Here is a 23,784-nt window from a genome sequence, read left to right as displayed (position 1 = left end):
CATTTTCCAAGCCTGGTTCTCCAGTTTTCCTGGAGATCACCTTTCAGTCAATTCCTTCTCTTCTTGAGTTATCCATAGTTGGTTCTACTGTTTTCAGTCAACAGCTCTGACCGGTATAGAGGGGAAGCAAGCACAAACATGAATCTACCTTTGGCGTCATGATTCAGGCTACACATGTCTTTTTTCTTCTTTCCTAAGCACTAAGTTTTCTTTACTTCCCTTTTGAATAGATAGTGGATAGAATAAATTCTTTAAAAATAAGAGAGCAGAGGGCACCTGGGTGGCTCAGTTGGTTAAGCGACTGCCTTCGGCTCAGGTCATGATCCTGGAGTCCCGGGATCGAGTGCCGCATCAGGCTCCCTGCTCGGCAGGGAGTCTGTTTCTCCCGCTGACCCTCCGCCCTCTCATGTGCTCGCTCTCTCTCTCATTCTCTCTCTCAAATAAATAAATAAAAAATCTTTAAAAAAAATAAATAAATAAAAATAAAAATAAGAGAGCAGAGAAGAAGCAAAACCTCAAGGCATGATAAAGAAAACATACTGATAACAAGCAATTTAACACATGTCTAATTACATCTTTCACTCAAACTGAGCAATAGATCTTAAACACCTCAAGACAATAGCAGAAACAACAAACAGAGAGAAAGGGAATTATAGACTAAGAGCTGAAATTATTTTACCTCACCAGAAAATGGAGGCAGACCTTGGTTTTTGGTTCCACATGAAAGGAACTTGGGAGTTGCCACTTTATCCTAGCAATAAGTAAAAAGCTGAACAGGCTGAAGAATCAACAATTTTTCTTGGATCTGTAAGAGAGGGCAGGACACAGGACAAACTGCTGCCCCCAAGATTGGAAAGACAGACAAACAAATAGAGGAAGTCTCAAAGACTCAAAGCAGAAACTGGAAACCAGTGCTGGGGTAGGAAAGTCTGAACTATAATTGACGAATTGCTGGAGGCTCATGTGGACAAGTCTGAGAGTTAAAAACTCCAGGGGGACCCAGTAATGGGGGATCCCTGACAATATTGTGAGATTTGTCTCCAGGAGCCCTTCCAGATGCCCATAGTAAGGAAAGAAAATCCCCTTGGGCTTCCAGAAGGGGCAGGATGAAAGGAACCATTTTGAAATAGCCAGAACATTCTGTCCTTCTTAAGGAGGCCCGCCTTCAGGGGAAACTAGTTAACCTAAACCTAACCTGTTGTGGTGTTATTAGAGCCTAACTGACCTGGGGAAGGGAAATACCCAACCTCAGCCCACTGTAGTCATCCTGTCCCATTCACGAGGCTGGGGGGGAAGCCCTGAGAATCTTGTGAAGTTCACAGTGCAGGGACAGGCTTGCTAGAAGACTGACCTAATCATAGGACTGTAGAATGTTTCCCCTCCTTCCACGCCTCACCAACACATTACTATAGGCCTATTTACAGCAGTTCCTTTTACCCAGTATGTGTCCGGCTACCAAGAAAAAATTACAAGGCATACCCAAAAGCGAAAAACACAATTTGAAGAGCAAGCCTCATTCAGGGAACTTATTCCCCAAAATGCTAGAGACAAAAACAACAGCAACACTGTAACAGAAATGAAGAATCCCTGTGGACATGGCTGAAGAAAGAATTTCTAAGTTAGGGGTTATAGTAATAGAATCCTTGGAAACTGAAAAACAAAGAGAACAGACTGAAAAAAGCAGAGCAGAATATCCAAGGACTATGGGACAGCAACAAAAGGTATACCAGAAGGAGAAGAAACAGAGAAAGGAATAGAAGAAAGATTTGAAACAATAACGACTGAGAATATCAGCCAAATTAATGTCAGACACCAAGTCACAGATCTAGGAAGCTCAAAATAGACGAAGTAGAATAAATGCCTAAAAACCACACCTAGGCACATCCTTTTTAAATTACAGAAAATCAAAGATAAAGTCCTGAAAGAAGACAGAGGGAAAAAACATCTTACCGATAGAGGAACGAAGATAAGAATTCTATCTGACTTCTCAGAAACCATGCAAATGAGAGTTGAGTGAAATATTTACGCGTTGGGAGAGAAAATAATCAACCTAGAATTCTGCACCCTGAGAAAGGGAACCAAATTTTTCTTTTAAAAAAGATTCCTGGGGCGCCTGGGTGGCTCAGTTGGTTAAGCATCGGCCTTCGGCTCAGGTCATGATCCCAGGGATCGAGCCCCACGTCAAGCTCAAGCTCTCTGCTCAGTGGGAGCCTGCTTCTCTCTCTCCCTGCTGCTCCCCCTGCCTGTACTCTCTCTCTCTCTGTCAAATAAATAAATAAAATCTTTAAAAAAAAAAAGATTCCTTTGAAGAAAATTCTTTTTGCTTTTTTCCTTCTTCTGCCTCCTGTGTTCTCCTTCCCATCATTTTTTTTTTAAGATTTTATTTTTAGGGCGCCTGGGTGGCTCAGTTGGTTAAGCAACTGCCTTCGGCTCAGGTCATGATCCTGGAGTCCCGGGATCGAGTCCCACATCGGGCTCCCTGCTCAGCAGGGAGTCTGCTTCTCCCTCTGACCCTCTTCCCTCTCGTGCTCTCTATCTCTCATTCTCTCTCTCTCAAATAAATAAATAAAATCTTTAAAAAAAAAAAGATTTTATTTTTGGGGTGCCTGGGTGGGTGGCTCAGTTGGTTAAGCATTTCCCTTCAGCTCAGGTCATGATCTCAGGGTCCTGGAATGGAGTCCCACATCAGGCTCCCTACCCGATGGGGAGTTCGCTTCTCCTCCTGTCCCTTCCCCTGCTCATGCACTCGTGCATGTGCTTTCTCTCTCTCAAATAAATAAATAAAATCTTTTTAAAAAGAAGATTTTATTTTTAGGTAATCTCTACACCCAACGTGGGGCTCCAACTCATGACCCTGAGATCAAGAGTCTACACTCCAGGGTGCCTGGGTGGCTCAGTTGGTTAAGCGACTGCCTTCAACTCAGGTCATGATCCTGGAGTCCCAGGATCGAGTCCCACATCGGGCTCCCTGCTCAGCGGGGAGTCTGCTTCTCCCTCTGACCCTCTTCCCTCTCATGCTTTCTATCTCTCATTCTCTCTCTCTCTCTCTCTCTCTCTCTCAAATAAATAAATAAAATCTTTAAAAAAAAAAAAAGAGTCTATGCTCCACTGACTGAGCCAGCCAGGCACCCCTCCTTCATCTAATCTCCTTTTCTCTCCATTTGTTCTGTCATCATGCAGTTACTCTTCTATTTTCTTCGCCATCCCCTCTCCAATGGCAAGATCCTGTCTTCTCTGGCTAACAGATTTCGATAATATTCACCACGAGTGTGTGTTATATTGATAAACACTCATGAGTGTGTATTTCCTGAAGAAGTGCTACTTGGGGAGAAGTGAGCAGTTTGTCCTTTCCCAAACTATGTGCCTCTTTTTGGAACCATGCAGACAAAAAATGCTGGAGGCAGAACCCTCTTCCTGTCCTTTCTCCAGAATTAGATTCTGCATTGGATCATAACCTCCATGTGTTCAGAAGAAAAAAAGTTATGCAATGGTAAGCAGGGGTTAGAAATGCTGGTGTCGGGGCGCCTGGGTGGCTCAGTTGGTTAAGTGACTGCCTTCGGCTCAGGTCTTGATCCTGGAGTTCCGGGATCAAGTCCTACATCGGGCTCCCTGCTTGGCGGGGAGTCTGCTTCTCCCTCTGACCCTCCCCTCTCTCATGCTCTCTCTATCTCATTCTCTCGCTCAAATAAATAAATAAAATCTTAAAAAAAAAAGAAATGCTGGTGTCACGCTTGTTTGAAGGTCTCCTTGGAGCCCATGATCAAAGCGCAGTGGTAGGCACAGGGAGGATGGACAATGACAAGAGAAATGAAGGGGAAGGAGAAGGCAAAAGGGAGAGACAGGAGATGCAGGAAGAAAAAAAGAATGGGGCGCCAGGGTGGCGCAGTCAGTTAAGCATCGGACTCTTGATTTTGGCTCAGGTCATGATCTCAGGGTTGTGGGATTGAGCCCTAAAGTGGGCTCCGCTCAGCAGGGAGTCTGCTTGAGTTTCTCTCTCCCTCTGCCCCTCCCCATTCATGCTCGCTTGCACTCTCTCTCTAAAATAAATAAAATCTTAAAAAAAAAGAAGGGGAGCCTAGGTGGCTCAGTCAGTCAAGTGTCTGCCTTCAGCTCAGGTCATGATCCCAGGATTTGGGATAAAGCCCCACATTAGGCTCCCTGCTCAACAGGGATTCTGCCTTTCCCTCTGCCTCTCCCCACCACTTGTGCTCTCTCTCTCAAATAAATTAATAAAATCTTAAAAAAAAAAAAAGAAAGAAAAGAAAAGGGAAAACTTCTTCAGCAGAACCTCCAAAGGAAAAAAAAGCATTTAAAGAAACTGGTTTCAAAAAAAAAAAGAAAGAAAGAAAGAAACTGGTTTCTAGGCACCTGGTTGTCTTAGCCAATAGAACATGTGACTCTTGATCTCCAGGTTGTGAGTTCAAACCCCACATTGGGTGTAGAGATTACTTAAAATAAAAAAATCTTGGGGTGCCTGGGTGACTCAGTCAATTAAGCGTCTGCCTTCAGCTCAAGTGATGATTCCAGGATCCTGGGATCTAGCCTGGCATGTGGGGAAGGGCTTGGTCCCTGCTCAGCAGGGAGTCTTGCTTCTCCTTTGCCCTCTGCCCCTCCCCCCCTTGCGCTTGCTCTCTCTCTCTCTCTCAAATAAATGGTTAAAATCTTTAAAAAAAATAACTTTTTTATTTTTTATTTTTTTTTAAAGATTTTGTTTATTTATTTGAGAGAGCGAGAATGAGAGAGAGAGAGAGCACATGAGAGGGGGGAGGGTCAGAGGGAGAAGCAGACTCCCCGTTGAGCAGGGAGCCCGATGCGGGACTCGATCCCGGGACTCCAGGATCATGACCTGAGCCGAAGGCAGTCGCCTAACCAACTGAGCCACCCAGGCGCCCCATAAAAAAAATAAATTTTTTAAAAAACCTTAAAAAATGATCTATCGTGATAATATGGCTTATGTTGTAGATTACTATATAATTTATAAACTGTTTTCAATTATGCTTTTTTATCTAATCACACATTTCTTACAAGGTTAGTATTATTATCTTCATTTTATACTTTAGGAAGCTGAGGCTTAGAGGCTTTGAGATTCATCCAAGCTCTCCTAAGTCATAACTGACTGATGATTTTGTTTAGTCCATCACGCAGCACTGCCTCTCCAGTGTGTGTGGATTGCGCCATAGATATTTCTCATCTCGAAGGAAAAGAAGAACCATGGAGGAGGGACCCTGGACAGAAACAAAATGGAAAGGAGTCTGTCCTCAAGGCCAGGGTGTCTGAAGGGAATCTTTGCTCCTCTGGGTGATGCTCACAAGGGGGGTTTCTGAATGGATGCATGCTGGTTGGTCTCCTAACTTTGGGTTTCTTTGCTAGTCTTGAAGATCTGTGAGACCAGATAAATCCTAGACTTTGTTCTTCACAAGTGAGAAATATGAAGACAGCATTTTTGAAAGTTTACTGAAACCTTCCCTTAACATGGGAAATCCAGTGTTTTTGTAACATTTTTCTTATTTCATAAGTCATGTGTGTTTAAATCTGATCCTCCCTATGTCTGTATTTCTCACACAATTCAAGAAAGAAAATGTACTTGAAATTTTATCCAATTTTATCTTGAAATTTTATTAGAACCCATCAGAGACTTCCGGTGTTTTATTCTATTTTATTTTATTTTTAAAGATTTTATTTATTTATTTGAGAGAGAGAGTGAGCATGAGATGGGGGGAGGGTCAGAGGGAGAAGCAGACTCCCCGCTGAGCAGGGAGTCCAATGCGGGACTCGATCCCGGGACTCCAGGATCATGACCTGAGCCGAAGGCAGTCGCTTAACCAACTGAGCCACCCAGGCGCCCTTATTTTATTTTTTTAAAGATTCATTTATTTATTTGAGAGAGAGAGCGCATGAGCAGGGAGAGGGGCAGAGGGGGAGAGAGAGAGAAAGAGAGAACCTCAAGCAGGCTCCCCGCTGGGTAAGGAGCCTGAGTCAGGCCTTGAGCCCAGGACCCTGAGATCACAACTCTGAGAGCACAACCCGAGCCGAAACCAAGAGTCAGATGCTCAACCGACTGAGCTACCCAGGTGCCCCTTATTTTATCCCTCACAGCATGCTGCTGCTGCTGCTTTTTTTAAAGATTTTATTTATTTGACAGAGAGAGACACAGCGAGAGAGGGAACACCAGCAGGGGGTAGTGGGAGAGGGAGAAGCATCTCCCCGCGGAGCAGGGAACCGGACATGGGGCTCGATCCCAGGACCCCGGGACCCTGACCTGAAGGGAAGGCAGACGTTTCACTGACTGAGCCATCCAGGCGCCCCTATAAAATCTTTTAAAAAAAAGAAAGAAAGAAAGAAAGAAAAAAGGCACCTCAGTGGATAGGTTAAGGGAGGTTGGAGGCAGAGAATATTTGCTTTGTTTTAGGGATGTTTTTACTAAATTCCATTCTCAAGGCTGATAGCCCAGAGTAGGGGTAAAGATGGGAAGAAAGAGGACGCCATTTTAGAATATGTTCTTCAGAAACACTTCAGATCAGGGCGCCTGGGCGGCTCAGTCAGTTAGTTATCTGCCTCTGGCTCAGGTCATGATCCCCGGGGTCATAGGATCGAGCCCTGCATCCAGCTCCTCGCTCAGTGAAGAGTCTCCCTCTCCTTCTGCCCCTCCCCCCACTTGTGCAGGCATGGCACATGTGCTCTCTCAAATAAATAAATAAATAAAATCTTTAAAAAAAAGAAACGTGTTGAGGGGTGCCTGCCTGGCCCAGTTGGAAGAGTGTGTGACTCTCGGGGTCGTGAGTTCGAGACCCACGTTGGGTGTAGAGATCACGCAAATAAAAGACTTTAAAAAAAACTAAAAAAAAAAAACTTAAAAAAAAACAAACTGTGTTGAGATCAGACAAGTGGCTTCTATCCAGAACCAGCCCCAAGCCCCCGACCAGTGCTAACTTATTAGGACTCTTCTGGGTTGTGCTTCTATAACAAGGTGAGAGGGAGGAATATCAAGGTCTTTGGAGTTAGAAAAGCTGCTATGCTCATTTCTGCTGTGTATTTTGCAAAAGGACACATCTATGAACAAAATGCTGGGATTTAAGTTACCACGCAAACTGCACTTTCCACAGAAATTCCTATTTTGATGATGGATTTCAGTTCACAGTTACACACCAACTCTAAGAAAGTAGTTTTTAGTGTGTTCTGTTTTGTTTTTGTTTGCGGGTATATTTAAATATCCTTTACTTGGAGAGATGGCAGCCAGACAGAGAGATTCTGAAATTCTCACTTGCTAGTGAGATCAACATCAGTTATTTGTCACCCCAATCATCTAGATGGTGTGACAGATCTGGTGAAGGGCAGACCTCGCTGGAGTTCAGCCTTACGCAGTGAGGGGATCTGTTGTGTCAAGGATATTTTAATTGGCTGTCTGCATTGTGTGGACTCATTAGGTAATTGCTAAGCTTCTCCTTCACTTTGTGTTACATAAACCTGGCAACCGAAGACGGCGTTAGGAACACAGATGCTGGGAGCAGAGGCTGTTGGACGAGAGACCGAGAGACTGCAGGGGCGAGGGAAGGGGGCAACACCTGGAGAGTGGGGTGGGAAACAAAGGGCGCCAAGATGGGAGAAAAGAAAGGCGGCAGAGGGGAGAGCACAGGAGGGGTTCAGGCTAGAGGGGGCACTGGAAACTCCCTCGGAATTCAGGATTCCCAGAAGACAGGGAGGAAGTATAAATGGACAAATATTTGAGATCAGGACAAGTAGAGAAAAGCCTCAGGAGAGGCAGATAGGCACAGACAGCAGCCCACCAGGGGAGGGGGCCTGGAGGGGTTGAGGTAAGAGATGACTCAGGTCCAAAGGGCTCCTGGGGAAATGAAGGGCTGGGGCGCCAGGTTACTCCCACCGTGGGAGCGAGACACACGCGAGCTGGAAGTGGTGCGCCTGGGCCGTCGGAGACAGAGCAGCAGGGTATCAGGCAAAATGAGGGAAATGACTGGTCACCACCTTATACCGGGATAAGGACAATCACTGATGGGGACTGGGGGCAGGGGGGCGGGGCTGGGCAAGGAGGCTAAGGTCATCTTAGCCTGAGGCCCCCTGGCCCTGAAGCAAATGGGCCATGATTCCAAAGATAGCCCTTAACTAAAAGAAAAACAAAAACAGCATTATCAGTGGTGGATTTCTCATCTCGCCCTGCTGAAGAAAGTTTTATAGAAAATAAAAATATCTGAAATCCAGCCCAGCTTGTAAAGAAGTAACCCATACGCAATAGCAATAAAAGGGGGAGGGGCAAATATCCATCAGTAAAAAACAAGTCATTTGTTTGTCTCTCAGTTGTCAGTTCGTACCACAAAAAAAAAAAAAAAAAAAAAAAATCATTCCTATTTTCCCACCACCTCCTGGTAATCACCATTTTACACTCTGCTTTTATGAATTTGGCTTTTTAGATACAACATATAGGTGGATATCATACAGTATTTATCTTTATCAGTTGATCCACTGAAGGGCACTTAGGTTGTTTCCATATCTTGTCTGTTGTCAATAATGTAGCAGTAGGGCGCCTGGGTGGCTCAGATGGTTAAGCGTCTGCCTTCGGCTCAGGTCATGATCCCAGGGTCTTGGGATCGAGTCCCGCATCGGGCTCCCTGCTCCTTGGGAGCCTGCTTCTCCCTCTGCCTCTCTCTCTCTCTCTCTCTGTCTCTGTCTCTCATGAATAAATAAATAAAATCTAAAAAAAAAAAAATCCATATGAAATCAAATTTAAAAAAAATAATGTAGCAATAAACATAGGAGTGCATAAAAGTAAATACACAAGAAATAAGTCATAACACCCAGACTAAGTCATACTAGGCAACAGCTAACAACAAGAGATAAGGACGTATATTGAAAGATAAATCATAAACCAAGACTATGATTCCAGCTGATATGCATGTATGTCTGAGTGAGGTCACGACGAGAAGTGCCCCGAAGAATTGTGAACAACGGCGATGCGCTGGGTGGGTGGGGTGGAGGCACTGAAGGGAGAGGGACAGAAGGCCTATTGACTTAACTCCAAATACTTTGTTTCCTTGGAAAGAAAAAAGTCCTGAAAGGTTGTGATAAAGATGACATGGAAGGAGAGACAGCAGAAACAGGAGTCTCTCTACATTTGAAGGATCATCCACAAGGAGGGAGAGAATGAAGGTATCTGGAAACGTCTGTGGGAATCTATATTAATCTTAAGGGGAGATACCCCGTTGAGGCTGGGAAGGAACAGGGTACCATTCTGAGAAGGCTCTTCTTTTTGCGGAGTGGGTAGAAACTAGAAATAACATGTTGCAACTGATAATAACAGTATGTTGGGTCTTGTCTGGGGATCTCAAACACCTTTAAGGCACACATCTCTTATCCTTGGGAGACAGGCCGATAGCATCGTCCACAGGGAAATTACGGGCTGCTAGTCTGACCACACAATGAATCATTAGAGAGCCCAGAACCAGAACTCTGACTTGGAGCCTGCCTGAGTTCTGGAACGTGTTGCCTCATATTGTCTTAGAACTTCAGCTCCGACAGCCGCCTGCAAGACGAGCCTGGCCTGCCTACCTCTGCCTACCTCAGCCTAGATGTCACTTCCTCAGAGATGCCTTCCCCGACTTGCTCCTGCTCTCACTTGTTCTCGTTGACCCCCCACGGCTTGTCCTTCTATCTGCGGCAGGGTTTACACCTCCCCCAGACGGCCAGCACCCCCTGAGCAGGGGCCTGCCTCCTCCTCTTTGTTAACTGCCACATCCCTGACACCAGTATTTCCAGAATCACTTCACTGTGGTTCTCTCTATCTCCAACCTGGCATTTGAAACTTGGTGTTAAGTAGGTGGGGTTGCCACGAAGGTGCTGGAACAGATCCCTGCATTTCCCAGGCAGGTCAGCCGGTGACTGCTTGAACCCACAGCCCCTGTGGTATGTGTGATTCAGTGCCCTTGGCCTGGCATTTAACTATTTGGCGAGACAAACGCCTGCCCACACCCAAGACTCCAGGTGCTCTGCTGCAGGCCCGGTGCTTCAAGGTGGCGCAGGGGCAGACCCAGATGGGAGGGAGGGACACAGGTGACTGTATCCATCAGCCACGTGGCCTTGCCAGGCTCCAGGGAGCCAGGGAACAAATGAGGGGTGTTGCCAAGGAGGGTGAATGTCACCCTTCCTCCCGCTACCCCGCCAGCAGCAGCCCCCGCCCTGTGGGAATGACTCGCTGAAAATCCCTCTCAGAGGCCCAAGGGAGCTTTCAGCTTTTCCCCGCTCCCTGGGAGGAGGGTATATCCAACTGCAGCTTGGGCTTGTGGCTCCGCTGAGCTCCACCGGGTCCCTCCCACCCCCTAAATAAGGAGAAACAATGGCAGTGAGCAGATGTTTGCCCCCAAGCTGCTTGGGGTGGAGGCGGCATCTCCCACTCCTGCCTCTGTGTAGGAGTGGGCCAGAGGAAGATGATGCCTCCCAGTGGGTGGACGGAGGGGAGGGGTGGGGTGTAGGTTGAATGAAAGAGAGCGAAGGCCTGAAAGGTGCCCCAGATGGTGCCCAAAGGGAGAGTCCTGTGTGCCAGAACTGGGCATCCTGGTTCTGTGTTGCAGCCGCCCCTACCCCCACCCCCTCCTGAGCTCTACCTCACAGCACCCCTGTGAACCGAGCCCTGGGGTGGAAAGGCCCCGAGCCTTGCCCAGCACACAGGCCAGCCCGCGCCCTCCTTCGCGTCAGCCCCCACCCGCATGCGTGGGGCCAGCCCGAAGGATTCACTGACGACTCCAGCGCTTAAGGCCTTCTGTAGGGTCAGCCCACGCTGCCTCCCAGTAACTTCACTCAAGTTTTGTTCCCCGGAGCCGCAGGGCAGTTCTGCCTGATGGCATTTCTAGCATCCTGGGAAGTGGTTGAGTGGTTTTCTTTACCCTGACTTCACGTGTCTCAGATCACATGTCGAAAGTGATGAAGCCACAGATCCTCAAGCTTAGTTAGGCTTCCGAGGTCTTGTCTGCCTCTGACTGCTCAGCCAGGAGCTTCCTTTGAGTATATGGATTCCAAGTGAGAACCGCTTTACCAGCCAGGTCAGTCCATGGATCATGGACCCCTGGAATGGGTGGATCCCCCAAACCAACGGACAGGAGTTTGGGGAGGCAGGGGTGCAGCTCCTTAGGTGGGTCAAAAGCAGAGGAAGATTCCCTTGGGGACCTGGGAGAACCCAGGTTGCTGGGTCTTCTCTATGGGTAAATAGGCTACTGCCCTCCTCTGGATAGAACTGGAGGTACCCCATCTTCCTCCATACCCCCACCCCAACCCTACTATGGAACATGGTTATTTTTTCTTGGTAGAATGGGAAGCACTTTTCAAACTTACTTGTGAACCTTCTGATCACAGCGCTATTGGGCATCCGAGAGCCAAGAATCACATTTGTCTTCCTCCAGGTGAGGGAAATGAAGTCACTGGTCAAGAAATGTACATTTTCTCAGAAAACATTGATACCATAGAAGCAGCAAGGCACAAAACCAGGGACTGTTGAACCAGACGGCTCCAGAGCTTAAAGGTCAGTGTGTGTGTGTGTGTGTGTGTGTCCCACGGGCCTAGAGAGCCCACCACAGACAGACTCATTCTTGGATGACATTCTGACTCTAAGCCTTCAAAATCCCCTCTTGGAGAGTGATGATCCGCCCGTTGGTACTGAGATTCAGGTCACCCTCCTCCCTGTAGGTTGGTGGCGTTCTGACATCTCCAGGCCAGCAGCAGCCTCAGACCTCAGATCCTATCACCCATGATCTGCTCTGCCATTTACTAGCTGTTACCCACCCTCTCTGAGCCTCTGGTCACTCACTTGTATCCAGAAGCTTCAACAGATAATTTGATAATTGGGTGAGATAATGTAAGTATGAATGGTTCCAGATCGTAGGAGCTTTAATATTAGTTTCCCCCTTTCTTAAGTTTCCCTTAAAGAAAAGCGGGGCGGGGGCGTCAATAACTACAGAGGTCCTCCCCTGGTTCAGAGGCAAAGCCCCCTGACCACAGTCCTGACATTGGGAACACCAGCTCCTTCTTCCTGAACCTTTCCGCATTTCTGCCATGGGGTTATAGTAGATGGTCTCAGCCTCGCAAGAGGTGACAGTTCTCTCTCGTCTGTGTGGCTCAGGAAACTGAGGCTCAGAAAGACAAAACAGTTTATCCAAGGTCACGGAATTACAAAGGACAGCGAGGCTGGACTTGAGACTGTCAGTCCCACGTGGTAACCCCTAGACAGTGTCACCTGCCACTCACCCACCACCGCAGCAGAAAGGCCAACTCGGTCCTGTGCTCACCTCAGAAGAACCTTGGCGTTCTTTTCATGGGGTGGGGGGGGCTACCCAAACGACCGACCGAAGCGGTTCAGGTGAAGGTCAGGGGCTGGCTGGCTGAACACGGGAGGCAGTGTCGGGCTGTGTCGGGCTATGATTATGTCAGGGACTGGGCTGAAATACTGCAAGTGGTCATGGGGGGGGTGCGGCTGGTTCACTGAGGGGGTGGGGGGGGGTTGGGGTGGGCAGGCACTTGCAAGCTTTCAGATCCAGAACTGTTCCCGTAACCAAGTGCAACCCTGAGCTCCCTGGAGGGCCTGGGGAGCAAATGTGCTCATCTCTGCCTCTTTCCCAGCAGCTGTTCATGGGAGGACACAGCCCTGCCATCTTCACAGTCCTCCTCCAGGCCTTCCCCAGCCCCCCAGCTCCAGCCTCAGGAAGTGGAGCTGCTGAGAATCTCTCCTCCAGCCTCGCCTCCTGCCGAGAGTGTCCTCCGCAGGAGCATTTCCTGGCCTAATTAAGCTGGGTAATGAGTAGCTAAGAGGGAGGGGATAAAAGCCCTAGGCGGCTTAGAGCTGGGACCGTTTATGACAGGGGTGTCTGCAGCTGGTGACACTCTTAGGAAAGGTATTTCTCAGAACCCTGGGAAGGTGCACGCTGTTGCCACAGCAGAGCGAGCCCCAAGGTAAGCACAGGGAATTTTGTGACTGAAGGGGGACCAGCCAGAGGGTCCCTAGAGGGAGGGGAGGGGTGCGGTGGTGGTGCTGCGGGTCTGAGGAAAGGACTGATCCCGGCCCGCAGAGCAGCCTCGAGCCGCCCTGGTGAATGCCCTTGGCTTAGCCCCAGGCTGGGGTGTCCTTGGTGACCACGTGTGACTCCCCGGGGCTTGGGTTTTAGGTTTCATTTGAATGATAGGACTGTGCACTGTGGGCGGTTTCCTAAGACTGTGTCCGGCTCAGAGTAAGGAAATCTGAGCCAGACGCTGATCCCGACTCCCCTCCGGCCCTCTTTTAAGGTCCTCAAAATTGTGTCCTGGAAAATACCAAGTGTCCCAGCAGCCCTGGCCTGGAGGACAGAGGAAGGCTGACAGCGGCTGGCATTTCAGAGGCCCTCAAGGGCCAAACAAAAGTAGATTGTTTCTACCTCCAGCCTTGGCCCCAAGAACTCAGAACCCACCCCAATTCCACACCCACAGCCTTTTGCTCTTAGTCTGTTTTGTTTGCTTGTTTAAATCACTTTGCCCTCTCTCAGAATTGGCCAGCAACCCACCCCCGCTGTGCTGTGCAGGGAGGAGCACCGAGTCAGGGCCCAGGTTCTGGAGTGGGTTCCTGTCACTAAAGCCCCTGAGTGAACTTGGGACAGCATGTGCCCTCTCAGCCATCATTTTCCCACCTGTAAAATAGGGCTTTGCTGATGCCTAGCCTCCGATAGGCTATGAGCCCACAACCTCCACTGACCATAAGTAGTGGGAGCGGCCAAAACTAGGCCACGTTTTCCAGGCCTTTCAAATCAGGGGACAAAATGTATACTGTTAAACTGAGGGGCAACTTGCTCCAATTATCTGTGGAGAAGAGCCGTACCCAGCAGATGTTACTGATGAAGGAAGAGCTGTCTCCCACACCCTAGAGTCACTATTCTGTTCTTTTCTAATTTTCTTTTTCTTTTCTTTTTTTATTTTAAGTAGGCTCCATGCCCAACGTGGGGCTCAAACTCACGATCCCAAGATGAAGAGTCGCATGCTCTACAAACTGAGCCAGTCAGGTGCCCCTTGAGCCTTTCCAATTTTCCTTCTTTCTTTCTTTCTTTCTTTCTTTCTTTCTTTCTTTCTTTCTTTCTTTCTTTCTTTCTTTCTTTCTTTCTTTCTTTCTTTCTTTCTTTCTCTCTCTCTCTTTCTTTCTTTCTTTCTTTCAAGATTTTATTTATTTATTTGACAGAGAGATAGAGAGCACAGATAGGCAGAGCGGCAGGCAGAGGGAGAAGCAGACCCCCCGTGGAGCAGGGAGCCCGATGTGGGGCTCGATCCCAGGACCCTGGGATCATGACCTGAGCCTTGACTTCAGCTCAACCGACTGAGCCGCCCAGGCGCCCCAAGCCTTTCCAATTTTCTAAAGAAGACCTGTTTCGGGCCATGTCCTCAGAGTCCCGTTGCTCCATTGCATTCTTGGTGGCCAGAGCCTGGGGCCCGCGGCCAGAGGGAATTTACAGGGTCCCTTCTTTCTTTCACCTCTCTTCACTCTCTGCCCTCTGCTGGTCTCATAATCTTATCTACCCCATTGGCCTGCTTCTCTTTCTTTTTAACCCCAGTTTCATTGAGATATAATTGACATGTGATATTGTATGAGTTTAAGATATACAACATAATGATTTGCTCTATGTATACATTGCAAAATGCCTCTCTTTCTGAGAATAGTCAGATCACAAATGACCTGCTGTCTCCCATCTTTCCCTCTTGCTGTAGTTGTCCCTGGAGTGGAAGGAGACTTGGTGGCCAGATGCCTGACCAGGGAGGGTAGGCCTGAGCTGCCCCCCACCCCCCACAAGAATGGCTAGGGCTCTCAGAATTCTGAGGAGGGGTCCCTGGCCTTCAGAAGAGGGGAGAACAGGCCTGGAAGCTGCCACTGGTGCCCTGCCCACCCTCCACTGGGTGGCCAAGCCCAGAAGCCTCTGGCATCCTCCAGCCATGCAGCAGCTGGGCAAGCCCTGGGAGCCAACTCACTCTGAATGTGTAATCCTTGTTAAAAAGCGAAAGGGGTTGCAAGTCCTGGCCACGCAGAGAGGCTAATCACAGGAAAGGGGGAAAGATCCTGTAATTTCCCAGGACACAGTCAACTGAAACCTGATACTCTTGTCAAGGGAGCCCTTCCACTGAGAGAGGCAGGAAGAGAAAGGGAGAGAGAGGAAGAAAGAGAAGGAGGAAGGAAGGAAGTTGTGGAAGAGGGCCTTTGGGATCAGGGGCCAGCAGGCAGCACTGAGCACAGCTGGAAGGGGAGAACCCCGCGTGCCACCTGCCCTGGTCCTTGGCCTGATGCCGACTCTTGAGGGGAGCCAAAAGGGAAGGTCTACCCAGCGTCAGAGCAACAGTGGCCGTGGCTTCTACAGGCCTGCTGTCCCACCTTCTTGGGAGCCTCTGTCCCATCTCTAGAGGACTGGCCTCCTTGCCTTCCCTGCCTTTTATGGGAAGGGGTCAAATAATGCGGTTGATAAAAATGCACAAAGGCTTCAACACAGACCCATAAGAAGCAGTTCTTTCCTTCTTTCATCCAGCAAATACTCATGTCTTAACTGGATGGGTGAAAGAAATGCTATTCCATATGGTCAAACGTGTGGTCAGGGAGGAAGAGATTCCAGGCAGACTCGAAAGGGACCCAGGTGCTCACCCTTGTTCAACTACAAAGAACTGCAGGTTTATTAGGCTAAAACCACAGAAATTTGGGGAAGCTGCTTTTTGGCTGGCTCTGTACTAAGTGCAGTTTGGGAGACAATGACATATATGGCAGAGTCCGTGAGATATAGCGCACCATGTGGCTGGAACAGCAAGGCTTCTAGCCCAGACAAGTAGGGAGCAATATACAAAGAAGTCCAGTATAGACAATATACAAACAATATACAAAGAATTCCAGTATGGACACACCAAATGTGTGCTAGGGCCAATGAAGTTGCCCTAGGCCGATTCTTTTGTATTTTACAGAGAAGGCTTCTTGTAGGTGAAATATTCCTAATGTCACTCTCTGAGTTGGCAGTAGTTTACTGAGCTCCTATGGCGGGCCCGGGCCTGGCCCCGGCACGGAGGATGCAGCTGCGAATGAGCCACACCCACCACCCTGGTCTGACTTCACGCTCATCTGTGCACTTTGGTATTTCATCATTCATTCACTTGTTTATGTGCCATCCATGCTCAGAAAGGAATTAAGGCAGTTTATAATCAATGGCTGCATACCATAAAACCAAACACCAGATTGATGTTTGAGGTCCAAGCTGTAAAGGAAACTGGGGCAAGAGAATAATGACAGCAGAAAACCTAGATTCAGGGAAGTGTGTAATTGAGCCTAAAAGTCAGCTCTGAGCTGCCTGGTGGTGGTGTCAAAAAGGAAGAGTGTATGTGACAAAGAAGAAGTGTTTCTTGTTTAGGTCCCTTCTTGGGGGAACTAACATTCAGGCTCATTTGCTACCCCTGTCCCATACACACTTGGCCGTGATTGGATGCATGTGGTTCCACAGAAGCACGGAGCATTCGGCTCCTTTGCACATGTGTTCTCTCACCTGGAATGTTCTGCCTCCTTCGCCTGAGTGAAGACCATTGGCTGTGCGTCAAGACCCAGCACAGACACTACTTCTGCTCAGTGACCTGTGGTCATGACCACATGCCTTCCCTGCATCTGCTGTCCTCCTACCCTGCTCTGTCACAGCCCTTGCGGGGCACTGTGGCTGGTCCTGGTTTCTTTCCCCACCATCTGGTGAGCTTCCCCAGAGTGGGAGCCCTGTCCCTCATCTCTAGGTTCCCAGGGCATAGCACAGTGCCTGGTCTAGAGTATCCAACAAATATTTGCTGTGAACATTTTTTTTTAAAGGTTTTATTTATTTATTTGACACACACACAGAGAGAGCACAAACGGGGAGTGGTAGGCAGAGGAAGAGGGAGAAGCAGTCTCCCTGCAGAGCAGGGAGCCCGATTGTGCGGCTCCATCCCAGGACCCTGGGATCATGACCTGAGCCGAAGGCAGACGCCCAACCGACTGAGCCACCCAGGTGCCCCTGAACTTTTTTTTTTTGCACATAATTACATGCCAAGCACCGTGCTAATGTTCTTGCATGTATTTAACTCTTACAATTACCCTGTGACATGGGTGTTATTATTGTGCCCATTTTACAGATGAAGAAGCTGAGATTAAGTGACTTGCCTCTGGGCACAGAGTGTGGAGGCAGTCTTCTAATTCAGGGTGGCCTGACTTTCAAGCCATTGGAGAGTATGAGGCATTTTTCAATCAAGGCCTTTTATTGGAATTATTTTTATCTTCAATTAGATTGTGAAGGAAAGAGGGAAAGTCTTCTCTCCCCCACAGGGGCTAGCACAGTGCTTTCTGTATAGGAGGAAGCTGTGAAAGCTTTTCTGGCAGCGACAAGTTCATAACAAAGACAAGTGGAGGATTACCCCGCTGGTTTGCGGTGCAATAAGATGGAACTTTACATCGCCCTAATTAGCCAGTTGGTTTAATCACATTTGTGGTGCTCACAGGCCTTAGAACTTACAGCTGGAAGGGACCTTAGCACTCATCAACTCTAACTCCCACATTTCACAGCCAAAGAAACAGTTGCAGAGATGAGACGGCTTGTTGAAAGGCACACATCTCATTAGTTACAAAGGAAGGGCAAAACTGGAGCTGACTCCTACCACCTGAATCATTCTCCAGTTTGATTCACAAATTCACCTCCATTCGTCAAAGCAGGTGAGGTGAAAATCCAGCAGTGGGAAGTTTCCTCCAAGGCACTGCCCCTATGGGGAGGGGGAGGGGGAAGGGAGAAGAGAAGGGGCAGGAGGAGGGGAGGGTGAGGCCAGCAAGGGCACTGGCCAGCCCCTACTGCCGGCTCTTAACAGCTACCGCTGCTTTCCCCTCCTGCACCCTATCCGCCATATTTGTTAGAGTGGCCGCTCCTTGCCTTCTCCACGACTACATTTCCTTCTCGAGTTCTGAGAGGCTCTCTTGCTTAGAAGAAAGGTAACAGTGAGCATCAAACCTTCTAACACGTACTGACTCCCTGCTACGAGTGCCGCCTTGGTTCGGACTCCTGAAAGGAGGCATGTGCTTGCTCCCAGCTTAGGAGGGCGGTTCTCGGCCAGGGCCTGTTTTGCTCCCAGGGGACACTTGGCAGTGTCTGGAGACAGTTTGTCATAACGGGGGGGAGGGGTGCCACTGGTATCTCGTGGGTAGAGGCCAGGGATGCTGATGAAGATCCTATAATGCACAGGACAGGCCCCCACAACAGAACTACTTGGCCCAAAGTGTCGGTAGGGCCGAGACTGGGAAACCCTGCTCTCCAAGGAGGAGGGAAAGCCTGTCCACAGACTTCCTCTGGAGAAGTTTCACCTGTCTCCTCCCATCCCACACCGTGAGTGGCTCTACATCGGCCTCTTCAGAGTCCCTGGGTTTGGTGCCTACCATTTCCACTCTCCATTTTCCATTTGGTATTTCCATTTTGTCTCCCACAGAATTTGAGAAAACAATTTTATCGAGCACCAAGTGGGGCCTCAGCAGAGTGCTTGGTGTGTTAGGTGTGTCTCATTAACTTTGCCTTGTCGTTTCACTTCACCTGAAAAATATGGAGTAGTTGAATTTGTGAGGTATATTTCCATTTTACCAATGAGACAACAGCTCAGAGAGGTTATGTGACTTGCCCAAGGTCACACCGCCGTTCACTGTTTCAAACCCCGTCCCGGCTATGCAGTCTCATGTGGCTGCTACTTTCCACAAAATAGCAGTGAGTCTGCAGACAGATTTGAAACGCTCGGCAAATGGAAGCCAGGTTTATTTTCCTCAAATCCACTCCCTGCTTGTCCACAAAACAGTGCAGAGAGACCTCTGAGTTGTATGTCAAGTACACTGCATTTCTAATTTTTTTAAAAAAAGATAGAGTTCTGAGGAACTAGGGAAGCTTAGAGGTGAAGACAGGCTGGTACATTTTTCCCAGTTTCAGTGGCTTAAGCTTCTGAGGACTCAGGTGAGCCAGTAGTAACCCAAAATTAAACTCTAAATTGCCAAGGAGTCCTCTGGGGGAGTCCTCACTACCCAGCTCCCAGCACACAGCTCCCCTCCCTGGGAGGAGGCACTCTGGGGTTCCTCCCCTGTCTCCCCCACCACTGAGGTCTTCAGTAATGCTGTCACTGGGGACTTATTAAACAGCTCCAACTCAGAGCTTGACTCCCGAACCCAGTGTCTGTTGTGACAACCTTTATTTTGGTAATAAGAATATACTTCGTGTGTGTGTGCATGCATGCTTGTGAGCACTTGTGAGCTCACAGGCAGGCTACCAGAAAGGTGGCCTTTATGCAGGGTTTAAACTGGGCCTTGGCCTCCTGGCCTGAGCGGCTTCCTGCTGCCCTCCATCCCAGGGATCTGCCTCCCTTGCAGTCTGGAATGGAGCTGGGGCCCTCCTGGCTTCAGCTCAGATTAACCCCTTCCTTCTAGCTTTCCTGTGCCTGGCAGAGGGGCTCTGGGCCAAGTGGCCAGACATTCACTGGCTCCAGGGCTGTGGATGCCATAAACTCATTTTCCTTGGGGACCCAGAGCTCCAGGAATTACTTTCAGAAAGCACAACTGTTTTGTTTGAAATGGCTCCAGGAGGAGGGAGAGCCCAGGGCTCTGTACACGTGTTCCTCATTTGCCATTGGTGGGGAGCAAGGGGCGAAGGGGGGCTGTGGAGGGGTGTGCTGGGGGTGTGCTGGGGAGGCAGGCACAGGAGGGGAGAGCCGGCTGCAGCTGCCGCTGCTGGGAAGTTTGGCTTCAGGGAGGAATGGAGGGAGAGAGTGCTAGGAAGAAGGGGTGGGACTTGGGGACAGGGGCGGTGTCATGGGGGAGGAGGGAGCAGGTGGTGACTTGTTTATCTGCTCAGCTGTTTTGTGTCCAGGAGCCTGAGAGAGAGACAGAAGCAGCTGGGAGGAGAGAAAGCAACCTGGCCAGGGGCCCTCTTGGTCCTTCTGCCCTGCTCTAGCCACAGGTTCTGAAACCAAAGCAAAACCACCAGAGAGTGATTCATAGGGGGATAGCCTGCCCTCCCCCCACTCAGAAAGGTTTCTTTGGGGCCCATATGCTAGCTTCTGCCGTGCAAACACCCTGGCAATGCCCTCTTGGCCTCGGTGCAGTGGTTACGATGGGTAGGCATTCCTGCTGGGTTACTCCTGGCACAAACTCATGTAAATATTCCTGGGCCTCAGTGTGCTGTGCTCCCGTGTGTGACTTGGCACAGTCCTCGGGGGCCAAACCAGCTAGCTCTTAGCCTTAGTATCAGCCTGGACCAAACCAATGAAAATTGTCCCTGCTGGAAACGGGATAGCTGTCCCCACCCCTGCTCCAGTCTCCCCAGTGACTCCCTTCACTTTCAAGGCAGCCCAGTTTGGATTTCCCTCTTCAACTGCCCAAGGCCTTATTGGTCCCCTTCGTGCCCCAGTGCTTGTCACATTTGCATGCTAAATCATTTGGCAGCCAGGCTGGGTGGCGACTTAATTTGCCTTGATGTTTTTGACCAGGTTAATAAACACCCTACCCCTCTCGGCACAGGAGGATCTGGAACGAAGTTATGCTTTCATTATAGTGCAGTTTCAGGAGTTTGCTTGTTCTGCCCCCTTGGCTCTTTCTCCATCTTATTATTTTCTTGTTGTTTGTTTGTTTAAATGAGAACATTTGCTGGAACTTCCGTAGATGACTCCCTTTCCCTCCTTCCTGATGCCAGAGGACTTTTTCTGCCTCCTTCTCGGCTCACAAAGCCGGGGCATCTCTGTTGACAAAGGGTCTGCTTCTCTGGCACTGAGCCTGGTGGCTGGGGACAGTGTAAGAAACGCAGATGCCTTTCGCATACGTCTCCGATGCAGTCAGTGGCCTCCGGCCTCTTGAAGCAGCCAAAAACAACTTCGGAAGACCACAAGTCCCAGCTTGCTGCTCTCCGAGCACAATGCCCCTCAGAACTGTGTGGTGCCCACAGGGTGGGAAGCATGGCAAAGGCCTGTGGAAGAACTGGCAGATTTGGGCAAGGAAGAATAATGAGACTGTCTGTGGGGTGGTGAGGTGGACAGACTGTCTGTCTCCTGGGAGAGGCCAGCCCGAGTGGGAAGGACTGGGAGTCCTTCCTGGTGTCAGCTTCTAGCTTCTAGTTAGTACCTTATTTGCTACTAACGAGTTAGGTGGTCCAGGGCCAGGCACCTCCCTGCTCTGGGCCTTGCTGTGTCAAGTGCGGGATTGGTGCCTCTGATCTCAGAGTCTTCTTCTACTTTATAAATGTTCTTGCTTTTAGAATGCTAATTTCTTTGTCTATAGCCCATTTCCTTCTCCCGAAGTCAGGTAACCCAATCAAATCACCCCTTCATGGTGGTTAGTAACACAGCCCGCTCCAGGGACTGCTTGTTTTCCTGAACCCAGATGCTCTGGCTGTAGCCCCAGTTAAAGCTTTCATCAGGAGGAAGCTCTGGAAGCTTCCCTCTTAACAGGTAAGGGGTTCCAAAGGGCAGAAGAGCCAGGACACCATCTTTGAGCGTCTCCTGTGCAGGTTGGTAGGGAATCAATGGCCCTTCCACACACGTCCTCACGGTGTACGCCTTCACCCTCCAAGGGAAGTTCCTGAGCTCTAGTCGGTACCAGTCAGATCACTGCTCTTTGGCTTCAGATGTACCCCATTCAGTTTTCCAAATGTTTTTTTGAGCGCTGAGCCTGTGACCGACGTTGCTGGACCTGAAGGAGTACAGGAGACATAAATGATCTGGTTCTGATCCTAGTAGTGTTGACTGACCTGTTGGTGGCCAAAGCTTACATATGAGACCATGAGAGGACAATTCTGGCATGCAGCTCCCATGTCGTGGAAGGAGAAGGTGCCAGGGGAATTTCTTCCTTGTTTAAGAAAACTGGCTATGAGAAATTTATTCAAGTAGATTACACTTAGGAATGCTTTGTCAAGTGCGTTTGCAGTCATAACAATAATATTGGGTGCCTGCCATCTGGGCCATGAATGTTGGCGGATATTTTACATGTATTATCTTACTGGGTTCTTTTATGAGAAAGGTGCTATTAAAATCTCCATTTTAGGTGAGGAAATTTACGCCCAAAGATCAATAAGTTTTTGGTGGAACCCATATTGAACTCCAAGGCCAGCACCAGCATTTTAGAGAAATTTCAAGCTGTCATGGCTGACGTGGCTGATCCTTTATTTGTAGGTGGTATTTGCCTCAGCATCAGTGATGCAAATGCCCAAAGGCCCAGACCCCTTTTGTCCTCACTCCAGCCCTTTGCAACATGTGGTGAGGAAACCCAGCAGCATGATTTTGGCTGCCGAACTTCTTGGGAGCTGGCTTTTGAGGCTTTTATGTTCCTCCATTCTCTGTGCTGCTGGTCATTGGTCAGGCTTGATGACCCTCTGCCTCCCAGCGAAGTCAGTACGGGGCTTTCTGGTCAGTGCAGGGAGCTAGCCTTCTGAGGTTGACTTTGTTGCTTGCTTATCTCAATCACATTTAAGAAATGTTGGATATCTATTGTATGCAAAATCCTACAGTAATGGGGGTTTTGGTGGGGAGATACCAAGCCAGGCATGATTCTTCTCCTCAAGGAGCTTATGATCTCCAAAAATATTCTTCAAATCTGTATTTTTGGCCTGCTTTTTCATATGAGTTATGTGATAATTGTCTCAAGTTCTGTAGAGTTGTTCACTGGTGTTTTTTGGAAAATATGGCAAGTCTGCTAATTGACTTGGGGAACCTCAACCTCATTTTTGATCTTTATAGCCAGGAATGACTTTCTACTCTGGTAAATGGTTCTAACTTCAGGGCCCAGCCTTGCTGCCCATTATCTTACTATGCTATTTATTGAGATAACATTGACTCACAACATTGTGTAAGCTTCAAGTGTACTGTATGTTGATTGATACATTTATATCTTACTGTGCTATTAACTCCGTTCCCCTTCTCACTGGGAGAGATGCCCAGGAGGGGCTTTTGCTTTTCTGTAGAGGGGTCTATCTCTCTCAGGGGCTGCCTTTATGGGAAACACATTTTTCTTCATTCCAGGTCACCAATTAGGGATCCCGCCATGGTTGTCCAGCCCCAAAACCAGTTCTTCCTGGTCTGGCTCTAGGGGCCTCAGCAGTCTAAGCTCATTCAGGCCTCAGAGTCCAGGTTGGAACATCAGGGGAGCCCCAAAGCTGGGCAGAATGGCAAGGGGTGGGGACCAGGTGGGCAAAATTTCACCAACAAAGGCCCTGGCTTCAGGTCTCCATCCTATGGTCATCCTCATTTAGTTTGTAAACTGTTATGAAAGATTTTTCCCCCATTTTAAAAAGATTTTATTTAGGGGCACCTGAGTAGGTCAGTCAGTTAAGTGTCTGCCTTCGGCTCAGGTCATGATCTCAGAATCCTGAGATCAAGCCCCTGACGGGCTCCTTGTTCAACCAGGAGCCTGCTTCTCCCTCTCCCTCTGCTGCTCCCCCTGCTTGTGATCTCTCTCTCCCAAATAAATAAATAAAATCTTTAAAAAAAATAAAAATTGTATTTATTTGAGAGAGAGAGAGAGCACAAGCTTGTGGGGGGAGGGCAGAGGGAGAGGGACAAACAGACTCCCCACTGAGCAGGGAGCCAGATGTAGGGCCTGATCCCAGGACCTTGGGATCACAGCCTGAGCTGAAATCAAGAGTCAGGTGCTCAACTGACTGAGCCACATTTTTATTATGTTTCTACTCACAGAAGAGTAGAAAGTACAAAGAATATTCATATATGTGCTGCCCAGATTCAACAATGGTTGATATTTTGCCATATTTGCTCATTCTGTCATCTACC

General features: G+C 48.7%; 1 protein-coding gene across 4 annotated transcripts in view; it reads left to right on the top strand.

Moving 5' to 3' along the window:
- ADA2 (adenosine deaminase 2) overlaps positions 1-23,784 on the top strand; it is an 85,339-nt gene that overhangs the window by 9,243 nt on the left and 52,312 nt on the right. Inside the window, exons 3-5 of one of the 4 annotated variants that reach the window (XM_027595645.2) lie at positions 9,053-9,159; positions 11,403-11,521; positions 12,619-12,945. The exons of 1 other annotated variant lie outside the window; for it this stretch is intronic. The gene's annotated coding sequence lies outside the window, so the exon portion shown is untranslated. The remainder of the gene's footprint in view (positions 1-9,052; positions 9,160-11,402; positions 11,522-12,618; positions 12,946-23,784) is intronic. 2 more of the 4 variants (XM_027595651.2, XM_027595646.2) reach the window with 2 other exon arrangements.

Source organism: Zalophus californianus, chromosome 9, assembly GCF_009762305.2.
Source record: "Zalophus californianus isolate mZalCal1 chromosome 9, mZalCal1.pri.v2, whole genome shotgun sequence".
Taxonomy (NCBI): domain Eukaryota; kingdom Metazoa; phylum Chordata; class Mammalia; order Carnivora; family Otariidae; genus Zalophus; species Zalophus californianus.
Note: the sequence above shows the minus strand (reverse complement) of the source record. Positions and strands in the feature narration are given on the sequence as shown.